Source organism: Cetorhinus maximus, chromosome 23 (genome assembly GCF_964194155.1).
Source record: "Cetorhinus maximus chromosome 23, sCetMax3.hap1.1, whole genome shotgun sequence".
NCBI classification, from domain to species: domain Eukaryota; kingdom Metazoa; phylum Chordata; class Chondrichthyes; order Lamniformes; family Cetorhinidae; genus Cetorhinus; species Cetorhinus maximus.
In genome coordinates this window covers 28,568,306-28,591,925 of record NC_135901.1, presented here as the reverse complement: position 1 = coordinate 28,591,925, position 23,620 = coordinate 28,568,306, and the positions used below count along the sequence as shown (strand labels likewise).

Below are 23,620 nucleotides of genomic sequence, written 5' to 3'. Positions count from 1 at the left end.
TATACAGCCTCCCAATACTCCTGAAGGTGTCAATTGATGCTGATTGATTGATCCAAGCTCATTGGTTCCAGTGCAGGACACAAAGTCCTGAAAATCTACCTGCAGGCTGCGAGACCTGGAACTCACTGACTGGTGGAAGCAGAGATGATCAACGATTTCAAAAAGAAATTGAGTGATAACGTGAAGGAAATAAACATACAAGGGAACGGGGAGATAGAAAGGGAATAGGACTGACTGGATTGCTCTACAGAGAGTCGACAGGGACTTGAGTTGCTGAATGGACTCCTGTATTAGTAATGAATCTATGGCTGGAAATAAATAACCTAGCTACAGTATTATATTACAGGACTAGAAAAAATAATAAATGTATTTTATTAGAGAACCAGAAATAATACATTTAATATGAACCATTAAACAACATTGGACTCTGAACATTAACAAAGAGACCATCATTTTAGCAAGAAAAATAAATGTGCCAAGCTGAGGGTGCAAAGGATGTCAATGTCTTTGAGAGAGAGAGAGAGACCTGGGCCAACCTTTCCAGAGTCTGCGCCCTCCCTGGATTCACTTTCTTTGCCTTCAGTTCCTGCAAGTCAACAAGTTGCCCCGAGTCTGGCGATGAGGCATTCTGCCAAATGACTTTGACAGTCTGCTCGGGGAACCATCCCACAGAATCCACCCTCTCCTTTTCCCACAGGGCCTCTAAGTCATTACGTGCCGACCACTGCCTGATGGACTTGTGGTCAAAGGTGTTTCTATGCATAAATTTTTCCACCAGGGACAGGTGGCACGGTCCAACTACTTGGAGCGTTCTGCGGCAGCGTGGCCAGACCCATCCTTCGCAACACCGGGGATAGGTAGAACCTCAGCACGTAGTGACACTTGGTGTTTGCGTACCGAGGGTCTACGCACAGCTTGATGCAGCCACACACAAAGGTGGCCATCAGTATGAGGGCGATGTTGGGCATGGTTTTTCCCCCTTTATCTAGAGGCTTGTACATCGCGTCCCTGCGGACACGATCCATTTTTGACCTCCAGATAAAGCAAAAGATGGCTTGGCTGATCGCCATCGCGCAGGAGTCTGGAATGAGCCAGACCTGCGCCAAGTACAGCAACAGCGAGAGTGCCTCACTCCTGATGACCAGGTTCTTACCCGCAATGGAGAGGGAGCGTCTCTCCCACATGCCCAGTTTTCTTTTCACCATAGAAACTTGCTCCTTCCAGTTTCTAACGCATGCCCCAGTCCCTCCGAACCATATCCCCAGCACCTTCAGGCCGTCCGCCCTGATGGTGAAGGGGACAAAGGATCGGTCAGCCCAGTTCCCAAAAAACATGGCCTCGCTCTTCCCACGATTTACCTTGGCTCCCGAGGCCAGTTCGAACTGGTCACAGATATGGATCAGTCTGCGCACCGACAGCGGATCCGAGCAGAAGACGGCGACATCATCCATGTACAGGGAGGCTTTGACCTGAGTGCCTCCACTGCCTGGGATCGTCACTCCTCTTATGCCCGGATCCTTCCTGATGGACTCAGCAAAGGGTTCTATGCAACACATAAACAGGACAGGGGAGAGAAGGCAGCCCTGCCTGACTCCAGATTTAATAGGAAAGCTATCTGATTCCCACCCATTGATTGAGACTGCGCTACTGATGTTAGAGTAGAGCAGTTGGATCCAATTGCGAATTCCCTCCCCAAACTCCATTTTGGAGAGGACATCCACCATGTAGGTGTGCGATAATCTGTCAAAGGCCTTCTCCTGATCCAGGCTGATGAGGCAGGTGTCCACACCCCTGTCCTGCACATAGGCAATCGTATCCCTGAGCAGCGCGAGGCTGTCAGAGATCTTCCTGCCCGGCACAGTGCAGGTCTGGTCAGGGTGGATCACCAATTCCAGAGCAGACTTGACCCGATTGGCGATGACCTTGGACAGAATCTTATAGTCCAAATTCAACAGTGAAATGGGTTGCCAATTTCTAATTTCCTCCCTTTCCTCCTTGTGCTTGTAGATGAGGGCGATGATGCCTTTTCTCATGGATTCTGACATGCTGCCGGCCAGAAGCATACTCTCGTACACTTCTAGCAGGTCTGGGCCCATCCAGTCCCACAGTGCCGAATACAACTCCGCCAGCAAGCCGTCGCTTCCGGGAGTTTTACTCTTCTCGAAGGACTCAAGGACATTAGTCAGTTCGTCAGGAGTTAGCGGTTTGTCCAGGCTCTCCCGTGTACTGTCATCTAAGACCTCCGTGATAGAGGACAGGAAGGACTGGGAAGTCGTGCTGTCTGTGGGCTTCATGTCATACAATCCGGCATAAAAGGATTTGCTGATCCTCAAAATGTCAGACTGCGATGACTTTACTGAGCCGTCTTCTTCCTTCAGGCTGCTGATCACAGAGCTCTCTCTGTGTACTTTTTGGAAGAAGAAACGTGAGCATGTCTCATCCTGCTCCACGGAGTGGACTCTGGAACAGAAGATGATCTTGGAGGCCTCCAAGGCAAAGAGCGAGGCTTGCTGGCTCTTCACCTCTTGGAGTTCCTCCTTGACATCGACCCCCATCGACTGCAGCCGGAGCAGATTCTGCTTGTTTTTCTGGAGTCGGGACATTTCCCTCTGTTCCTTCCTAGCTTTCTGGATGCCTTTGAGGATGAAAAACCTCTTGATGTTTCCCTTGACCGCTTCCCACCAGCGTGTCAGGGGCTCAAAGAGGGGTTCCACGGTTCTCCAACCTTTGTAATCCCTCTTGAGCTCCTCAATGTTCTCTGGGGTCAGCAGTTGCACGTTTAGCTTCCATGCCCCCCTGCCCACCCTCTGGTCTTCCTCTAAGTGACAGTCAGCCAGTAGGAGGCAGTGGTCAGAGAACACCGGCTTGACGTCGGTGGATCTGACTGCGAACGCACGGGACACAAACAGGAAGTCTATCCTGGAACGGATGGACCCGTCTGGCCGTGACCAGGTGTATCTACGCTGTGCTCCGTCTGCAGGGTTGCTGAAGACGTCGCGCAGCTTGGCATCCTTAACCGTTTCCATCAGGGATCTGGACATAGTGTCCAATCTGCTGTTGGCCCTGCCGGATCGTCCAGCCGCATCGATGATGCAGTTGAAGTCACCGCCCAGAATGACCAGCCTGGAAGTTGGGGTGCGCTGGTCTCCTCATTGTCTCCAATGTTCTGGAGCTCGGGTGTCTCGTCCTCCAACTCCCTAGAGCTTTGCCGCTTCTTCTGTCGGTGCCGCCCTTGCACTTCTTCGTCCGAAGAGCAGCTGCCCTTGTCATCCATGTCGGATGGGAGACGCCTCTTGCCACTTGTCTAGGAAGTGGCTTGGTCCCTTCTTAGACCCTTCTTCCTTTTGGCTCTCTTCACCAGCTGCCATTCCCCCTGCTGATTTTCCGCTGCTTCCTCCTCCTCCATTGATTTGCTCTCCCGAGTGGGAGGTTCAGGGGTCAGTGCTGTTGTTTGGCTGTCTGCTACCTCAATCTTTTCCTCCACCTTGTCTCTCTCTGTGTCCTCCTTTGTCCCGTTGTTCTCACTGGGGGCCGTGGTGGTTGGAATGTTGCAAGTGTCCTTGGTAGTAGTGACACGAAGCATTTCTTCTGCTTCCCCTTCGTTGGCTTTGGCTGCCTGTGCATAAGTGAGGCAGCATTTGGGGCAGGTCCTGTAGAGGTGACCTGCCTCGCCACACAGGTTGCAGAACTTAGTCTGTTTGCAGTCCTTTGTCTGGTGCCCTTCCTGTTTGCAGTTCTTGCAGAGGGCGCCGCTGCAGTTGGCCGCCACATGACCAGAGTTGCTGCATGAGCGACAAAGTTTGGGCTGCCCAGCGTAGACAAGGTAGCCACGGCTTCCCCCGATAGCGAAGCTGGAAGGAGGGTGGAAGATGGCTCCCTTACCATCGGTCTTGAGCGTGACCTTAACCTGGCGTTTGCATGTCCAAATCCCGAAGGCGTCTCTAACCTCGGTGCAGCTCCCAACCTTGTCGACGTACCTGGCGAGGAAGGTGAACACATCGGCGACAGGGACATAGGGGTTTAGAGATGCACCGTCACCACACGGTCCCATTGCAACGGCAGAGCAAAGAGCGGCTCCACCGTCAGGATCTTTATCTCCGGCTGGTCTCTCTTCTCCTTGAACACCTTCAGGAACTTGACGCAAGCTTCCACACGCTTGAAAGTTACGTCGAAACATCCAGCACTGGGGAAGACTTGTAGTGAGTAGATCTCCTCTGCTTCAAAGCCACACGCCTTCAACAGGATCCGCTTGATGAAGAATGCCCGATCCATGGGTGCTCCTCCTTCGCTGTCCTTCACCATCACCCGGACGGTGTTCGGTACCCCATGGTATGGGGCTCGACTGGTTATACCCATCGCTTCATGACTACACTTGATCTTAGCCAAAAGGTCGAGAAGCGATATACTACAAGACTGGAAAGGATAATAAATGAATTTAATTACAGGACTACAAATAATATATCTAAACTGTTCACTACCACAACATTAGACATATCTCTGTCCTATATTAATTTACTGTGCCCTTAAATGTCAGCCATCTCCTGGGGAAACCAGCCCTTTAATTGTGAACATTAGGAAAGAGACCATCCTTTTAGCCAGACAAATAAATGTGTTAAGCTGAGGGAGCAAAGGATGTCAATGTCTTTAAGAGAGAGCGAGAGACCTGGACCAACCTTTCCAGAGTCTGCACCCTCCCTGGATTCACTTCCTTTCCCTTCACTTCCTGCAAGTCAATAATTTATCCCCAGAATGAGAAAAGAAAGTGTTTTACTCACAGATATTAAAACAAAAAACTACTGCGGATGCTGGAAATCCAAAAAAAAACTGAATTACCTGGAAAAACTCAGCAGGTCTGGCAGCATTGGCGGAGAAGAAAAGAGTTGATGTTTCGAGTCCTCATGACCCTTCGGCAGAACTGAGTAAAGTTAGGAGAGGGGTGAAATATAAGCTGGTTTAAGGTTGGGGGTGGTGGTGGTGGGGGGGTGGGGGGGGGGGGGGGGGGGGGTGGCTGGGTCGGGGGGGTGTGGGAGACCGCTTTGCAGAACACCCGCGGTCTGTCCGCAAGAAAGACCCAAACCTCCCTGTCGCTTGCCATTTTAACACGCCGCCCTGCTCTCTTGCCCACATGTCTGTCCTTGGCTTGCTGCATTGTTCCAGTGAAGCCCAACGCAAACTGGAGGAACAGCACCTCATCTTCCGACTAGGCACTTTACAGCCTTCCGGGCTGAATATTGAATTCAACAACTTTAGATCTTAAACTCCCTCCCCCCCATCCCCACCCCCTTCCCGTTTCTTCCCCCTCCCTTTTGTTTTTTTCCAATAATTTATATAGATTTTTCTTTTCCCACCTATTTCCATTATTTTAAAATCTATAACTGTAATACCCTGTCAGTTTTTCCACCCGACCCCCACTAGAGCTGTACCTTGAGTGTCCTGCCATCAATTCTTAATTAGCACATTTTCTTAGATAGTATCACCACCTTTAACACCTCTTTGTTCCTTTTGTCTGTGACATCTTTAGATTATCTGCTCCGATCACTGCTTGCTTGTCCCTACAACCACACCCCCCCAACTTCTCTCCCCCCCCCACCCCCCCAACCTTAAACCAGCTTATATTTCACCCCTCTCCTAACTTTACTCAGTTCTGCCGAAGGGTCATGAGGACTCGAAACGTCAACTCTTTTCTTCTCCGCCGATGCTGCCAGACCTGCTGAGTTTTTCCAGGTAATTCTGTTTTTGTTTTACTCACAGATGTTGGACACAGGAGGAAGTTTTAGTCTGTATGAAGTTCAATTTGCAGTCACACAAAGCCTGCGTTCTGATTGGCTGGAGGATCAGCCAACCCTCTCCATTGGTCAGCCCCTCAGCATGACGGGAAGTGGGAGGGTGGGCTCTCCACCGCACATGCGCAGCCTCGCCGTTCAAGCACATGCGTAGCTGCCCCTCTCCCTCGGACATGCGCAGTTCTGGGCTGCCCGCCCGCGCGGCGGATAGAGCGGGTTTCCCAGCGCGGTGGATTGTGGGAGCTGCGGCTGCCATTACTGATCCGGAGCCCAGTCTCCAAACTCCTGGGATTGGGATGGAAATTGGGAGTGGCGGTCGGGGTGGGAGTCGGAGTGGGGGTCGGGGTGTGGGTGTGAGTGGGGTGGGGGTGGGGGTGGGGGGGGCGCAGTGACCCCAATCCTGGCACAAAGTACACGTGGGTAGTCACTGGATTTGATTGTGATGCCCCCTTAGAACACAATTTGTTAAGTTCAGGTGTAAAGATTCAGACATCTGAGTGACATATTGAGGAGGGTGATAGGTGAGTGTGAAACTGACCATGAGAGTCAGTAACCTCAGGGGAGGAGAATTGGGGGAAAACAGGAGGAGAATAGTAGGATGAATTAATGTTACAATTTATAGGGAGGAGGGAGTGTGTGTGTGTGGGGGGGGGGGGGGGGGGGGGGTTCTAGTTTGAGAGGGAGAAATATGTTTTATGACAACTAGAATTCTCAGTTCCGAATTTCTATCCTCTACTGACAGCGATGACTTGATGACATCAACCCTATCGCACCCATTCATAACCTTAAAGTCCCCTATGAAGTCAGCTCTCCGCCTTCTCTTTTCTATATTAAATATTCCCAGCCTGTTCAATCTATCATGTAACTTAAACATTTTCAGTTCTGTTTTTGTTTTGGATTTCCAACATCCGCAGTAGCTTTTAGCTTTTTGTTTTTAGAAAATACTGCGGATTGGACAACAGCTCAGCGCGGCTGCCGGTCAAAGTGTCTCCCACGTGGGCTCTGGTTCCGCTTCCTCATTGTCTTCGTGCGGTGGATTGACCAACGGGGAAGGCTGGACGACCGGAAGGACTTTGGTCCTCCAGGCCATCAGCGCTTCTCCCATTGTCTGAATGCGGAAGTTGGACATTGAGCTTGTTCACCTGCTCATCACTGCCCAGCAAAGCTGCTGCTGCTCCTCTCTCTCTGAATAAAGATTGAGCTTCACACAGACTAAAATTTCCTCCTGTGTCCAACATCTGTGAGTAAAACACTTTCTTTTCTCCCCCTTTCCATTTCTTTTCTCATTCTGGGGGGAAATTGTTGACTTGCAGGAACTGAAGGGAAAGGAAGTGAATCCAGGGAGGGTACAGATTCTGGAAAGGTTGGCCCAGGTCTCTCTCTCTCTCTCTCTTTAAAACATTGACATTCTTTGCTCCCTCAGCTTGACACATTTATTTGTCTGGCTAAAAGGATGGTCTCTTTCCTAATGTTCACAATTAAAGGGGTGGTTTCTCCAGGAGATGGCTGACATTTAAGGGGACAGTAAATTAATATCGGTCAGAGATATGTCTAGTGTTGTTATATTGTACATATTAGATATATTATTTATGGTTCTGTAATAAAGTATATTTTTTATTACAATACAATACTGTAGCGTCGCTATATATTTCCAGTCACAGAGTCATTACAGCACAGAAGGAGCCCATTCAGCAACTCGAGTCCATGCCGACTCTCTGTAGAGCAATCCAGTCAGTCCCATTCCCCCATATACCCCCTTCCCCTGCAAGTTTATTTCCTTCAAGTTCCCATCCTATTGCATTTTGAAATCACTGATCATTTTTGCTTGCACCATCTTCATGTGCAGCGAATCGAATTCATGGCACTGGCTAAATAAAGTTCTTTCTCACATCCTCCTTGTATTTTGAATCAAGTAATACCAGACTGTAGATTACACACATTTTTAGACTGGTAATTTATGACTATATAAACAATAATGTGGCTGTCAGCATGAAGATTTTCAGGTCTCTGATTCCTGGACAGGAAGTGGTGAGCTTGGACCTGTTGACCAGCATGGAATGGTACCTTCACGAGAATTAGAAGGGCATATATTAGGTACATCAGAGTGAGAATGGAGGGACAATGTGTGGGACGGAGATTTACAGATTTTGGGGAACAAGAGAGGAAAGAACGTTCCATAGAAACTAGAATTGTCTGTTCTGAGTTTCTATCCTGTGTTGACAGTGATGACTTTTGTAAATTCCTTTTACAGGATATTAGAAGAGGATTTACAGACAGAAATCTCAAACCAAACATCACCTCATGATCTGACAAAGTCACTCAATTCTTCGGACCTGAATATCATCAGCTTTAAACACGGGAGAAATGTTTGTGAGTTCTATCCGCTTCAGAAGATTTTAAACATTAGTGTGACTGATCGTTGAACCTGGAGAGACACAAGGACAACCACACCATGGAGAAATGGTGGAAATGTGGGGACTGTGGGAAGGGATTCCGCTTTCCGTCTGAGCTGAAGATTCATTGACACACACATACTGGAGAGAAGCCATTCACCTGCTCTGAATGTGGGAAGGGATTTACTCACTCATGGGATTTGCAGACACATCAGCGGGTTCATTCTGGTGAGAGGCCATTCACCTGCTCTGAGTGTGGGAAGGGACTCAGTCCATTATGCAGCCTGCGGGCACACCAGCGGGTTCACACTGGGGAGAGGCCATTCACCTGCTGTGTGTGTGGGAAGGGATTCTGTGATTCATCCAGCTTGCTGAATCACCAGCGAGTTCACACCAGGGAGCAGCTGCTCACCCACTCTGTAAGTGGGAATGGATTCACACAGTTCTCTCACCTGCTGTCACACCAGCGAGTTCACACTGGAGAGAGGCCGTTCATCTGCACCATGTGCGGGAAGGGATTCCATGTGTCATTCACCCTGCAAATACACCAGTGAGTTCACAATGGGGAGAGGCCATTCACCTGTTCTGAGTGTGGGAAGGGATTCACTCAGTCATCCCACCTGCTGACACACCACCAAGTTCACACCGGAGAGAGACCGTTCATCTGCTCCGAGTGTGGGAAGAGATTTTCTCAGTCCTCCAGCCTGCGGAGACACCAGAAAGTTCACAAGTGATTACAGAATTTGGATTTTGCTGTTATTGCTGCTGTTATCTCATCCAGAACCGCACAATGATTGCACAATGTTCAGCACCATTCGGTGACTCCTCAGATACTGAAGCAGTCCATGTCCAAATACAGCAAGGCCTGGACAATATCCAGGCCAGAGCTGACAGATGGCAAGTAACATTTGTGCCACACAAGTGCCGGGCAATGACCATCTCCAACAAGAAGAATCTAACCATCGCCTCTTGACATTCAATGACATTACCATTGCTGAATCTCCCACTATCAACATCCTGGCTGTTATCATTGACCAGAAACTGAACTGGACTAGCCATACGAACATTATGGCTACCAGAGCAGGTCAGAGGCTGGGAGTCCTGCAGCGAGTAACTCACCTCCTGACTCCCCAAAGCCTGTCCACCATCTACCTGGCACAAGTCAGGAGTGTGATGCAATAAACTCCACTTGCTGGGATGAGTGCAGCTCCAACAACACTTAAGAAGCTTGATACAATCCAGGACATAGCAGCCCACTTGATTGGCACCCCATTCACAAACATTCACTCCCTTTACCACCGACGAACCATGGCAGCAGATTGTACCATCTACAAGATGCACTGCAGGGACTCAACAAGGCCCATGACCATTACCATCTAGATGGACAGGAGCAGCAGATACATGGGAACACCACCACCTGGAAGTTCCCCTCCAAGCCACTCACTATCCTGACTTGGAAATATGTGATTGTTCCTTCACGGTCGCTGGGTCAAAATCCTGGAACTCCCTCCCTAACAGCACTGTGGGTATACCTACACCACACAGGGCTGCAGCAATTCAAGAAGGTGGCTCACCACCACCTTCTCAAGTGCAGTAGGGATGGGCAATAAATGTTGAACTGAATGAATAGAAAAAAAAAATTGGATTGGGACAATTAAGAGTTTTGGAGTAAGAACTGTCCACAAGTTGGACAGGGGTAAGGAGAAAGCTGGAGAATCTTTTACATCCAGGCTTGATCTGTTGCTTGAAGTATATGTCCTGATGTACCAGTAACCGAGAACTCACGGCGCTCCTTCAGGAGAAGACAAGATCGAGTAGATTTTACCCCAGGCGGGGCCAGAACAGAACTGGAAAATAACGGAGTGAAATTGAGTGAGGGGTCTGAGAGAGAGTTCCCCTCCCCCTCAAGGTGTGGACTGTAAGAATCCTCAGGGAGCCCCTACTTCGGGTTTTCCTGCTAATTAGTGAACATTTAATTAAAAACTATGACTGCCTGTGCATTTATTTTTAATTTGATTGTTACACTTCTCCTGTTTTTATTCCTGTTGTGATTACTCTGTGGGTGAGGATGGTTGACAGGATGGGAAATTGTGATTTGGGTCTTCATTGACCAAATGTTTTATTGATCCGAAAGGTGTAAAAGGGGCCAAACTTCAGCAGAAATCTGGCAGAGCTCAGAACAGATGAATCGCTATGTGGGAACAGGGAGATGAACAGCTCCCAGAAGACAGAGAAAACAAGAGTGCACTTCTTGGCATGGGAATGCAGACTCCCTGTAACGGGGACGGAGCGTGGGAAGCCAATTGTTTGAGAGTTTGATGTGGCTTGGGCAGGTACAGATGGTTCAATGACAGGTTTTGTAATTGGTCCATTCAAATGTTAGCTCAGCAATGGTTGGGTTAAATCAGTCTCCATAGACTTTGTGATGTAAAAAAGTATCAGAAGGGATTCCCCGAGCACAGAGATTTGTAGAGGTTTTACATATTGCATTGACTGGTGCCATGGCATCTGGGACAGACCAGGGAGCATTTACGTGTAGATGGTGCTTCTACCCAGAGTGTAATGGTAATGCTGCTGCACTTTGATACTACTGCTCAGACATGAGCATGTGTCAGGTCTTATTTATACTGCACAAAATCTAACCACTGTCACTAATAAGGGTTATCACCGTGAATCATTTCAGAGTTTGGGAAAAGGGGATAAAGGGTCAATTGACTCCCTGAACCCCATTTTCTAATATCGATGTGTCAAAAATAAAATCTCATCTCCCCCTCTGGCTCCTTTTCCAATTATCTTAGAGAGACTCACTTTCTGTTAAAGAGCCTGCCAACCCCTCTCACCCACTTTCCCTAAAGTGCAGATATCTAATCATGAGAAGTCCAGAAAAATCGAATGTTTTTACTGATGAAAGTTTATTAATGAAACAAAATGTGGTTAATAAACAGGAAATTACTTGAGGATCATAGACAACCAGAGTAAAAATATGTGCACAATGTTCTGGACCCAAATGGTTTCTCTTCAGCTCCTCTTTACCCTGTTCCTGTGACTCCCCGCTTTGGACACAGGGGCACTGAACCCTGGGGTTCGAGTCACCATCAGCACCAATCACCCCCTCCCGTGTCCCGATTGGTTGAAGGCCCATTTCCCAGTCATTCCTCCAGCACCTTCCTGTCTCTCTATCGGTGCAATGCCCATGGCAGTTTCCCAACTGGGGCGCAGGCCCCGTTATTCTCAGCTAAATTCAGCCCTCAGCTCCGTCACCTAGCTGTCATTGACACGAGCAATAGAGAGACAGAAAGGTGCTGGAGACTCAAGTGGGAAGTTGAAACTTGTGGTTCTAAACCAACACTTCAATATTTGTCACTCAAACACTTGTTATTTATACTAGGGATTTTATTACTAGATTTAGACACTGGAAGCAAAGGTTAACTTTCCGTTTCTAACATTGTATTGTCTATAGTGTCAGCCGTGGCTCAGTGGGTAACACTCTCATCTCTGGGTCAGAAAGTTGTGGGTTCAAATCCCACCCGGGACCTGAGGACAAAAATTAAAGCCCACATTCCCAGTGCCAGCAATGAGGGAGTGCTGCACTGTCAGAGCAACCTTCTTTCCAATGAGATGTTAAACTGCCAACTTCATCTGCCCTCTCATGTGGATGTAAAAGACCCCACAGCCATTATTTCCAAGTAGAGGAGGGGAGTTATCCCAGCGTCCTGGTCAATATCCATCCCTCAATCGACATCACTAAAAGCAGATAATCTGGTCGTTATCACATTGCTGTGTGTGGGATCTTGCTGTGTGTAAATTGGCTGCTGTGTTTCCTGCATTACAACAGTGACTGCACCTCAAAAGTGCTTCATTGGCTGTAAAGCACTTTGGGGGCGTCCTGTGGTCGTGAAAGGCACTATAGAAATGCAAGTCCTTGTTTAATTGTCAGCAAACTTGGACATATTACCCTCGGTCCCTCATCGAAATCATTCATAGAGATTGATAGCTCATTTTGTGTGTGAACCTCCTGTTTGACACCTTTCCAAATGCTTTTTGAAAATCCAAACACACCACATCCAAGATGAGGAATTTTTTGTTTGAAAATCACAGCGAGTTGTTGTGATTTGGAATTCACTGCCTGAAAACATGCTGGAAGCAAATTCAACTGTATCTTTCAGAAAGGAATGGGACAGATTCTTGAAAGGAAAAGAAAATTGCAGGGCGATGGGATTAATTGGACAGCTCTTTCAAAGAGCCGGCAGGAGCACGATGGGCCAAATGGCCTCCTCCTGTGCTCTATGAGCCTTGTGTGCATTGAAAGGGAGGCGATGATCTTCAATTGTGGGTGACGTATTAAAGAAAGCAGTGCCTCCTCTTCTCTGAATGTTTAGTCTAACACAAATCTCCCCTTAACATTCTCTGAAGTGGCAGATGGAATTTAATACAGAGAAGTGGGAGGTGATGTGATTTGGCAGAGAGGATAGGGAGAGGAAATATAGACGTAAATAGAACAGTTCCAAAGAGTGAGCAGGGACAGAGGGACCTGGGGGGTTCATGTGCAGAGATCATTGAAGGTGGCAGGACAGAGTGAGAGAGGAATTAGCAAAGCACATGGGATCTTGGGCTTCAGAAATAGAGGGATTGAGAACAAAAGCAGGGAAGTTTTGCTGAACCTTTTTAAAGCTCTGGTTAGGCCACAACTAGAGTATTGAGTCCAGTTCTGGTCACCACACTTGAGGAAGGATATGAGGGTCCCTGAGAGGGTGGAGAGGAGATTTACCAGAATGGTTCCAGGGATGAGGGATTTTAACCACAAGGTTAGGTTGGAGAAGCTGGGGTTGTTCTCCTTGGAGCAAAGGAGGTTGAGGGGAGATTTGATAGAGGTGTACAAGATTATGACAGGTTTAGATAAGGTGGACAAAGAAAAGCTGTTCCCATTCGCTGATGGTACATGGACGATGGAGACACAGATTTAAGGTTTTGTACGGGAGATATATCTACATCACTGTTCCCTCACTGTCGCTGGGTCAAATCCTGGAACTCCCTCCCTAACAGCACTGTGGGTGTACCTACACCACATGGACTGCAGTGGTCCAAGAAGGCAGCTCACCACCACCTTCTCAAGAGGAAATTAGGGAGGGGCAACAAATGCTGGCCCAGCCAGCGACACCCACACCCCATGAAAGAATAAAAATGAAAAGATATGGGGGGAAATTAGGAGGAACATTTTTACACAGTGAGTGGTGATGACCTCGAACTCGCTGTCTGCGAAGTGGGCGGAAAAAGAGACAGTGAACGGTTTCAAAAGGAAACTGGATGGGCAGTTGTGGGAAATACATTTTCTGGGCAACAGGGATAGAACAAGGAAATGGGACTGACTAGTTTGCTCTGCAGTGAGCGGGCATTGACACAATGGGCTGAATGGACTGCTTCTCTACCTGAATGACTCTGAGATCCAAAAAGAACAATTTCAGCTGCTCCAGTCTCTCCAACTAACTGAAGTCCCTCATCCCTGGTGCCATTCTTGTCAATCTCCTCTGCACCCTCTCTAAGGACTTCACATATTTCCTAAAGTGTGGGGCCCAGATATAGGGTTCCATTCTAGAGGGATAGAATTGAAAAGCAGGGAGGTTATGTTCAACTTGTTTTGAACCATGGTTAGACTACACTGGGAGTACTGTCAACATTTGTGATCTCCATTTGGAAAAAGGAAATAGAGGCACTGGAGAAGGAGCAACAAAGATTCACAACAATAATATCAGAACTGAAAGCATTTAACCCTCGGGAAAGGCTGGGGCTGCTTTTCTCTAGAAAAGAGAAGACTGAAGAGTGACCTGATGGAAGTCTTTTAGAATATGAAGGGGTTCAAAATCCAAAAGGGATTTCATGAGAAATCTCTTTACCCAGTGAGTGGTGAGAATGTGGAACTTGCTACCACAGCGAGTGGTTGAGGTGAATAGCATGAATACATTTAAGGGGAAGCTAGATACATACATGAGGGAGAAAGGAATAGAAGAATATGCTGATGGGGGGAGATGAAGAGGGGCGGGTGGAGGTTCATGTGGAGCATAAATACCAACATAGACCAATTGAGCCGACTGGCCTGGCCCTGTGCTGTAGACTCAATGGAACAGAGACAAATGTATTTATTTTGGATCTACCTGTAGTGGTAGGAAAAACACTATTTACTCTCCAGGATAAAACAAATGTCGTTCATCAGCTTTTGTGGATCATTTCAGTGGAAATATGCACTCCCAGGCTCAAAGAGCATCAGCCACTGGAAGCAAAGTCGTGAGACCGGCCAGTCCAGCAGAAAGAAACCCTCCAACCCTCCTACTTCAACAAGTGTCAGAATGAACATTATCAATACTTTATCAGTGTTGGCTGTTAGACTTCACCTCAGTGACGCATTTGTGTAATTAATAAGGCCACATTATCAAATTGTAAGCTTAATGATGACAAGTCTTCAATTGCCGGTCTCTTTAATTTCCAGATACTGTAATGTAGCTTTGAGAAAAAAAACTGGTGTTAAGGACAGTAAGGGGTCAGAGAACCAAGTGTTCCAGGACACCCTGTTTAGATACAAGTTATAGTTCACAGTTAGAAGGGACTCCAAGCTGATTGGTTCAATTTGTTGTGGGGAAGCTAGGAGCACTTTTCCAATTCATTCCAGATTTTTACTGATTGAATTCAAATTGCACCATCTGCCATGGTGAGATTCAAACCCACGACCCCAGAACATTACCCTGTGTCTCTGGATTACTAGTGCCAGTGACAATACCACTAAACCACTGCCTCTGCATTCCTTAAATTGTCTGTCTAGCATCATAACTTTTAATGTAGTTTCCCAATCTACCACAGGTAGCTTAGACTGGTACCTTTGTAGTTTTCTTCTGTGAGAAACACCCGGATAAATTAAACAAAAGAACCTTCCAACCAGCACAGCCCATCTCCTTGGCAACCTGGCACGTTCTGGGAAGTTCCAAACAGTTTCAAACTAAATATCTTTTCCATTCCAAACACCCTTTCATTCTGTAATTCATATGAAATATGAAACTAGATATTCGCAACAAATCTGAAAGAGCATCAGCCACTGGAAGCAAAGTCGTGAGACTGGCCAGTCCAGCAGAAAGAAACCCTCCCACTTCACCAAGTGTCAGAATGAACTTGGTTCAGTCCTAGATGTGATTAACAGCAGCAATAACAGCAAAATCGAAAATCTGTAATCAGTTGAAAAGTTTCTGGTGTCTCCGCAGGCTGGATGACTCAGTGAATCTCTTCCCACATACGGAGCAGATGAACGGCCTCTCCCCGGTGTGAACTCGCTTGTGTGTCAGCAGGTTCGATGACTTAGTGAATCCCTTTCCACACACAGAGCAGATGAACGGCCTCTCCCCGGTGTGAATGCGTCGATGGGTGTCCAGTGCAGATGGGGATTTGAATCCCTTCCCACAGTCCCCACATTTCCACGGTTTCTCCATGGTGTGGGTGTCCTTGTCTCTCTCCAGGGTCGATGATCAGTTGAAGCTTCGCCCACACAGAGAACGCATGTACAGTTTCCCCCCGTTGTGAACGTGGTGATGTTTTTTCAGTCTATGTAACTGGTTAAAGCTCTTTCCACAGTCAGTGCACTGGAAACACTCTCACTCGGGTGTGTGTGTGTCTCGGTGTTTTTCCAGTCACAGTGATGTTTGAAATCTTACGAAGTAGACAGAACAAACAAACATTTCTCCCAGATACAAAGGCTGATGATATTCAGGACTTGATGAATTGAGTGACTCTATCAGATCTTGATGTGAAGTTCGGTTTGAGATTTCTGTTTGCAAATCCTCCTCTTCTAATATCCTGTAAAAAGAATTTACAAAATCATCACTGTCAGTACAGGATAGAAATTCAGAACAGACAATTCTCTTTACTGTGGAACATACTTTGCATTGTTTTATTCGTTCATGGAGATGGGGGTGTCGCTGGCCGGGCCAGCATTTGTTGTCCACCCCTAGTTGCCCTTGAGAAGGTGGAGGTGAGCTGCTTTCTTGAACCGCAGCAGGTACACACACAGTGCTGTTAGGAAGGGAGTTCTAGGATTTTGACCCAGTGACAGTGAAGGAATGCTGATATGGTTCTGAGTCAGGATGGTGTGTGGCTTGGAGGGGAACTTCCAGGTGGTGATGTTCCCATGTGTCTGCTGCTCTTGTCCTTCTATATGATAGAGGTCACGGTTTTGAAAGGTGCAGTCAAAGAAGCCTTGGTAAGTTCCTGCAGTGCATCGAGCAGATTGTACATACTGTTGCTACAGTGTGTCAGTAGTGGAGGGAGTGAATGATTGTATATGCGGTGCCAATCAAGCGGGCTGCTCTGTCCTGGATGGTGTCGAGCTTCAAGTGTTGCTGGAGCTGCCCTCATCCAGACAAGTGGGGAGTATTCCATCACACTCCTGACTTGTGCCTTGTAGTTGACGGACAGGCTTTGGGGAGTCAGAAGGTGAGTCACTCTCCACAGAATTCCCACTCTTGTAGCCACAAAAGCTGTAAATCTCCGTCCCACACACACTCCCTCCATTCTCACTCTGCTGTACCTGATATACACCCTCCAATTCTCCTGAAGGTGCCAACTCATGCTGACCGACAGTTCCACGCTCACTGTTTCCCATCCAGGAAACACAGAGATCTGAAAAACTTCATGCAGGCTGCCAGGCATATATATGACTGGACTAAAACTGTGTGTAATAAACAGTGTGTAACACTTGATTAGAGATACAGTGAGGAAGAGATTTTATTAGGAAGCAAGTGGAATTGACATGGAACTCGCTGCCTCTGAGGGTGTTGGAAGGGCAGACGATTAATAATTTCAAAACAAAATTGGATGGATGAATGAAATCGATTTGAAGGAAATAAACTTGCAGGGGAACAGGGAGATAGAGGGGGAATGGGACTGACTGGATTGTTCTACAGAGAGTCAGCATGGACTCGAATTGCTGAATGGACTCCTATCGTAATGACTCTTTTACTGGAAATATATAACGAAGCTACAGTACTATATTATCGGACTAGAACTAATAAATATACTTTATTACAGAGCCATAAATATTATATGTAATGTGTAACCTATAACAACATTGGACATATCTCTGTCCTATATTAATTTACTGTCCCCTTAAATGTCAGCCATCTCCTGGGGAAACCACCCCTTTAATTGTGAACATTAGGAAAGGGCCCATCCTTTTAGCCAGACAAATAAATGTGTCAAGCTGCGGGAGCAAAGGATGTCAATGTCTTTAAGAGAGAGAGAGAGAGACCTGGGCCAACCTTTCCAGAGTCTGCACCCTCCCTGGATTCACTTCCTTTCTCTTCAGTTCCTGCAAGTCAACAATTTCCCCCCAGGATGAGAAAAGAAATGGAAAGGGGGAGAAAAGAAAGTGTTTTACTCACAGATGTTGGACACAGGAGGAAGTTTTAGTCTGTGTGAAGCTCAGTCTTCATTCACACAAAGCCCGCGCTCTGATTGGCTGGAGGGCGTGTCCTTCCGGTCTTCTAATTCTTCCGATTGGTCGATCACTCCGCATGCAGAAGGGAAGGTCGATCCCTCGCACAAGCGCAGCTTCCCCTCTCTCGAGTTCTCTGAGCGGCTTCTCGCTCTGGCCGGAGCCGTCAGCCGGTTGCCTGGAAACCTTGGCTCGAGGAGGGGGAAGGAGAGGGGGAAACAATGGGTGGGGGCGGGGCTCCCGTGTCCGCGCGCCTGGCCTTGCAGCCTGGAACCCGATGACGTCACTGCGGAGCAGAGTGATTCTTATTGGCTGATTCAGGCATGGTTCCATTGTGGACGTCACAATGCGGAAGTTGGACAATGAGCTTCAGACTAAAACTTCCTCCTTTGGGCAACATCTGTGAGGTAATCAATGTTTCCCCCTTTCCATTTCTTTTCTCATTCTGGGGGCAAATTGTTGACTTGCAGGAACTGAAGGGAAAGGAAGTGAATCCATGGAGGGTGCAGACTCTGGAAAGGTTGGCCCAAGTCTCTCTCTCTCTCTATGTGTTAAATACATTGACATCCTTTGCTCCCTCAGCTTGACACATTTATTTGTCTGGCTAAAGGGATGGTCTCTTTCCTAATGTTCACAATGAAACGGCTGATTTCCCCAAGAGATGGCTGACATTTAAGGGGGAAGTAAATGAATATAAGACAGGGGTATGTCTAGTTGTTATGTGATGCCAGAGTCATTATTGCAGAGAAAGAGAATATTCAGCAACTCGAATCCATGGTGAATCACATCCCAGTTTATTTCCTTCAAGGGCCCCATCCAGTTTAATTTTGGAATCATTCATTGTCTCTGCTTCCACCACCCTCATAGGCAGCGAGTTCCAGGCCAAACACTTGCTGCAGAATTCAAGTTTCACCTCATCCTCTCTGTATTGCTAATCAGTAAATATACATATACATTTCTACACATAGATATTTAGGTTAGCAGCCTGCCTAAGATTTTCAGGTCTTTGTGTCCAGGACAGGAAAAAGTGACCATGGATCTGTCAATCAGCATGAATTGGCACCTTCAGGAGAATTGGGAGGGTGTGTATTAGGTACAGCAGAATGAGAATGGAGGGCAAGTGTATGGGACGGAGATTTATATTTGGGGAGCAAGAGAGGAAAGAATTTCCCATATAAACTTGAATTGTCTCTTAATTTCTATCTTGTACTGACAGTGATGATTTTTGTAAATTCCTTTCACAGGATATTAGAAGCGGAAGATTTGCAGACAAGCTTCACTTCAAGATCTGACAGAGTCATTTGGTTAATTGGGTCTTGAATATCATTGGCCCTTTGAACCGAGCAGGAGAAATGTTTGTCTGTTCTGTCTGCTTCAAAAGGTTTTAAGCCTCAGTGTGACTGAAAAAGTACCGAGAGAGACGCACCCGAGTGAGTATTCCAGTGCACTGACTTTACAGGCTGAAAAATCATTGCCCAATTCACAGTGGGGAGAGACCACACATGTGCTTTGTGTGTGGATGAAGCTGCCTTTGATCATTGAAACTGGAGAGACATAAGTACATCCACACCATGAAGAAACCGTGGAAATGTAGCGACTGTGGGAGGGGATTCAAAGCCTCGTCTGAGCTGGAGATTCATCGACGCAGCCACACTGGGGAGAGGCCGTTCACCTGCCCTGAGTGTGGGAAGGGATTCAGTGATTCATCCAACCTGCTGATGCACCAGCGAGTTCACACTGGGGAAAGACCCTACACCTGCTCTGAGTGCGGGAAGGGATTCACTCGGTCATCCAACTTGCAGACACACCAGCGAGTTCACAGCGGGGAGCGGCCATTCACATGCCCTCAGTGTGGGAAGACATTCGCTCTGTTATCCCACTTGCAGACACACCAGCGAGTTCACACTGGGGAAAGACCGTACACCTGCTCTGAGTGTGAGAAGGGATTTACGAATTCATCCAATCTGCAGAAACACAAGTGAGTTCACACTGGGGAAAGGCCATTCAGCTGTTCTGAGTGTGGCAAGGCATTTAATCAGTTATCCCACCTGCTGACACACCAGCCAGTTCACACTGGCAAGAGGCCATTCACTTGCTCTGTGTGTGGGAAGTGATTCACACAGTCATCCACCCTGCTTTCTCACCAGCGAGTTCACACTGGGGAGAAGCCGTTCATCTGTTGTGTGTGTGGGAAGGGTTTCAGAGATACATCCACCCTGCTGATACACCAGCGAGTTCACACCGGGGAGAAGCCTTTCACGTGCTCCACATGTGGAAAGGGATTCACTCAGTCATCCAGCCTGCTGATACACCAGCGGGTTCACACTGGGGAGAGGCCATTCATCTGTTCTGTGTGTGGGAAGGGATTCACTCAGTTATCCAACCAGCTGACACACCAGCAAGTTCACAAGTGATTCCAGGAGTTGGATTCTGCTGTTATTGCTGCTGTTAATCACATCCAGGACTGAACCATGTTCATTCTGACACTTGGCGAAGTGGGAGGGTCAGAAGGTTTCTTTCTGCTGGACTGGCCAGTCTCACAACTTTGCTTCCAGTGGGCTGATGCTCTTTGAGCCTGGGAGTGCATATTTCCACTGAAATGATCCACAAAAGCTGATGAAGTACATTTGTCTTCTCCTGGATAGTAAAGAGTGTTTTTCCTACCACTACAGGTAGATCTAAAATAAATACATTTGTCTCAGTTCCATTGAGTCTACAACACAGGGCCAGGCCAGATGGTTCAATTGGTTTCTGTCAGTACTTATGCTCCACATAAGCCTCCACCCACCCCTCTTCATCTCCCCCCATCAGCATATCCTTCTATTCCTTTCTCCCTCATGTATGTATCCAGCTTCCCCTTAAATGTATTCATGCTGTTCAACTCAACCACTTGCTGTGGTAGTGAGTTCCACATTCTCACCACTCACTGGGTCAAGAGGTTTCTCATGAAATCCGTATTGGATTATTGAATCCCTTCATCATCTTAAAGACTTCCATCAGGTCACCCTTCAGTCTTCTCTTTTCTAGAGAAAAGCAGCCCCAGCCTTTCCTGAGGGTTAAATGCTCTCAGTTTTTGTATTATTCTTGTGAATCTCTGTTGCCCTTTCTCCAGTGCCTCTATTTCCTTTTTCTAAATGGAGATGACAAATGTTTACAGTACTCCCAGTGTAGTCTAACCATGGTTCGAAACAAGTTGAACATAACCTCCCTGCTTTTCAATTCTATCCCTCTAGAATGGAACCCTATATCTGGGCCCCACACTTTAGGAAAGATGTGAAGTTCTTAGAGAGGGTGCAGAGAAGATTGATGAGAATGGCACCAGGGATGAGGGACTTCAGTTAGTTGGAGAGACTGGAGCAGCTGAAATTTCTGTCTTTGGATCATGGAGTCATTAGAATTTACAAGGAGGCCATTCAGCCCATCAAAACCATATTTTTCTCAAATGCCCATCCAATTGGCTTTTGAAGTTGTTCATCATCTCTGCTTCCACCCCCCTCATAGGCAGCGAGTTCCAGTAAATTCCCACTCGTTGTGTGAAAATATTCCTCCTCACATCCCCCCTGCATCTCCTGCCCGCAACCTTAAATCTGTGTCCCCCTCATCCTTATACCATCAGCCGATGGGAACAGCTTTTCTTTGCCCACCTTATCTAAACCTGTCATAATCTTCTGCATCTCTATCAAATCTCCCCTCAACCTCCTGTGCTCCAAGGAGAACAATCCCAGCCTGACGCCCACAATAAAGAGAAAAAAGATGTTAATGCCTGAAATCAATTGGGAATGTTTGATTTCTGTTTTAAAGATATGATGAATATATTGTATTGGACAGTAAAGGAATTGGAGTAACTCACCCGGGTGATCAGTGGAATGTATCAATCTGGTATCCACCTACATTCTAGTGAAAGTCAGGGAGGTGGAGATGAGATGAATAAGTTCATAGATTTCTCTGGAAGATATTTCTATCATTTGCCCCTGAACCCTCTTTTTAAGGAAAATCACATTTGAAAACCGTAAGGTGTAAAAGGGGCCAAACTTCAATAGAAATCTGGCAGAACTGAGAACAGACAACTTGCTATGTGGTAACTGAGAGACGAACAGCTCCCAGAGGACAGAAAAAAACAAGAGTACCTTGAATTCTAGACGACACTTGGGTGTCAAGGCCACCATGTTTTCACTGCTTGGCATGGGAATGCTGACTCCCTGTAACGGGGACGGAGCGTGGGAAGCCAATTGTCTGAGAGTTTGACGTGGCTTGGGAAGGTACAGATGGTTCAATGACAGGTTTTGTAATTGGTCCATTCAAATGTTAGCTCAGCAATGATTGGGTTAAATCAGTCTCCATAGACTTTGTGATGTAAAAAAGTATCAGAAGGGATTCCCCGAGCACAGAGATTTGTAGAGGTTTTACATATTGCATTGACTGGTGCCATGGCATCTGGGGCAGACCAAGGAGCATTTACGTGGAGATGGTGCTTCTACCCAGAGTGTAATGGTAATGCTGCTGCACTTTGATACTACTGCTCAGACATGAGCATGTGTCGGGTCTTATTTATACTGAATAAAATCCAACCACTATCACCAATAAGGGTTATCACTGTGAATCATTTCAAAGTTTGGGAAAGGGGATAAAGGGCTAATTGACTCCCTGAACCCCATGTTCTAACATCGCTGTGTCAAAAATAAAATCTCATCACCCCCTCTGGCTTCTTTGCCAATTACCTCAGAGGGACTCACTTTCTGTTAAAGAGCCTGCCAACCCCTCTCACCCACTTTCCCTAAAGTGCAGAAATCTAATCATGGAAAGTCCAGAAAAATCAGACATTTTGACTGATAAAAGTTTCTGAATGAAACAGAACATGGTTAAAAAAAACAGAAAATGACTTGAGGATTGAAGACAATCAGAGTAAAAGGATGTGCCCAATGTTCTGGACCCAAATGGTTTCTCTTTAATTCATCTGTCCCCTGTTGTGTGGCCATATTGTGTTGACAGGAGACACAATGTTTTTTTGTCAAGAGCCAGTTTGTATCTCGTTTTCATGATTTTTGCTTTCAGACAGATCTGTCCTTTATTCTGCCGTTAACACTTACTCTGGACCAATGCTTTGTTTCTTTACTACAATCATTATCACTTCCTTTGTCTTTTGTTCCATATTTTGGTCATTTAATCTCGCCTGCCATCTAACCAATCCCTGACATGCCTTTTGCTCCACTGGACCCTCCCCACTTTCTCAACACCATCAAACCCATCACATTTCTCCCTCTCTTTACTTCTGAAGAAGAGTTATGTTGGAATGGAAACATTAATTCTGTTTCTTTCTCCTCACAGATACTTCCAGAGCAGCCGGGTTTCTCCAGCACTGTCTATATTCATTTTCGATCTGCCTGTAGTGGTGGGAAAAACATAATTTACTGTCCAAGCTTTTAATTTGGCATCATCAGGACACTTCGCAAGAAAACCAATGTGAGGGGAAATCAACAACTCTCAGTCACCATCAATTGGTGTATTCTCCATGGCAACATCGCTACCAATCAGAGTCCACTTGCCAACCAATCAGCACTCTCTTCTAATGCAGTATAAATTGTTGTTTTCTGCTTATATTGGTATTCTTGCCAAGTGTCCTGATGAGTGCAAGGTGAAAAGCTTTGACATGTCTCTTTTCTCAGCAACACTTAAGTTCTATATTACCAAACGACTATTTACTATTCAGAATAAAATAAATGTATTTCATCAGCTTTTGCAGATCATTTCAGTGGAAATGTGCACTCCCAGGCTCAAAGAGCATCAGCCCACTGGGAGCAAAGTTGTGAGACTGGCCAGTCCAGCAGAAAGAAACCATCCGATCTTCCCACTTCACCAAGTATCAGAATGAACATGGTTCAGTCCTGGATGTGATTAACAGCAGCAATAACAGCAGAATCCAACCCCGGTAAACACTTGTGAACTCACTGGTGTCTCAGGAGATTTGATGTCTGAGT

At 46.7% G+C, this 23,620-nt stretch overlaps 4 protein-coding genes and 1 pseudogene across 5 annotated transcripts in view; 2 read left to right on the top strand and 3 right to left on the bottom strand.

The window, feature by feature from the left end:
* The window catches only part of LOC144698460 (uncharacterized), a 404,975-nt gene that overhangs the window by 1,728 nt on the left and 379,627 nt on the right, over positions 1-23,620 (bottom strand). The gene's annotated exons all lie outside the window — the stretch shown is intronic.
* The window catches only part of LOC144697207 (uncharacterized), a 301,742-nt gene that overhangs the window by 42,425 nt on the left and 235,697 nt on the right, over positions 1-23,620 (bottom strand). The gene's annotated exons all lie outside the window — the stretch shown is intronic.
* Positions 1-23,620, bottom strand: part of LOC144697338 (uncharacterized) — a 264,249-nt gene that overhangs the window by 11,543 nt on the left and 229,086 nt on the right. The gene's annotated exons all lie outside the window — the stretch shown is intronic.
* LOC144696975 (uncharacterized) overlaps positions 1-23,620 on the top strand; it is a 404,367-nt gene that overhangs the window by 234,251 nt on the left and 146,496 nt on the right. The window lies entirely within an intron of this gene.
* The window catches only part of LOC144696962 (uncharacterized), a 36,872-nt pseudogene continuing 32,358 nt past the window's right edge, over positions 19,107-23,620 (top strand).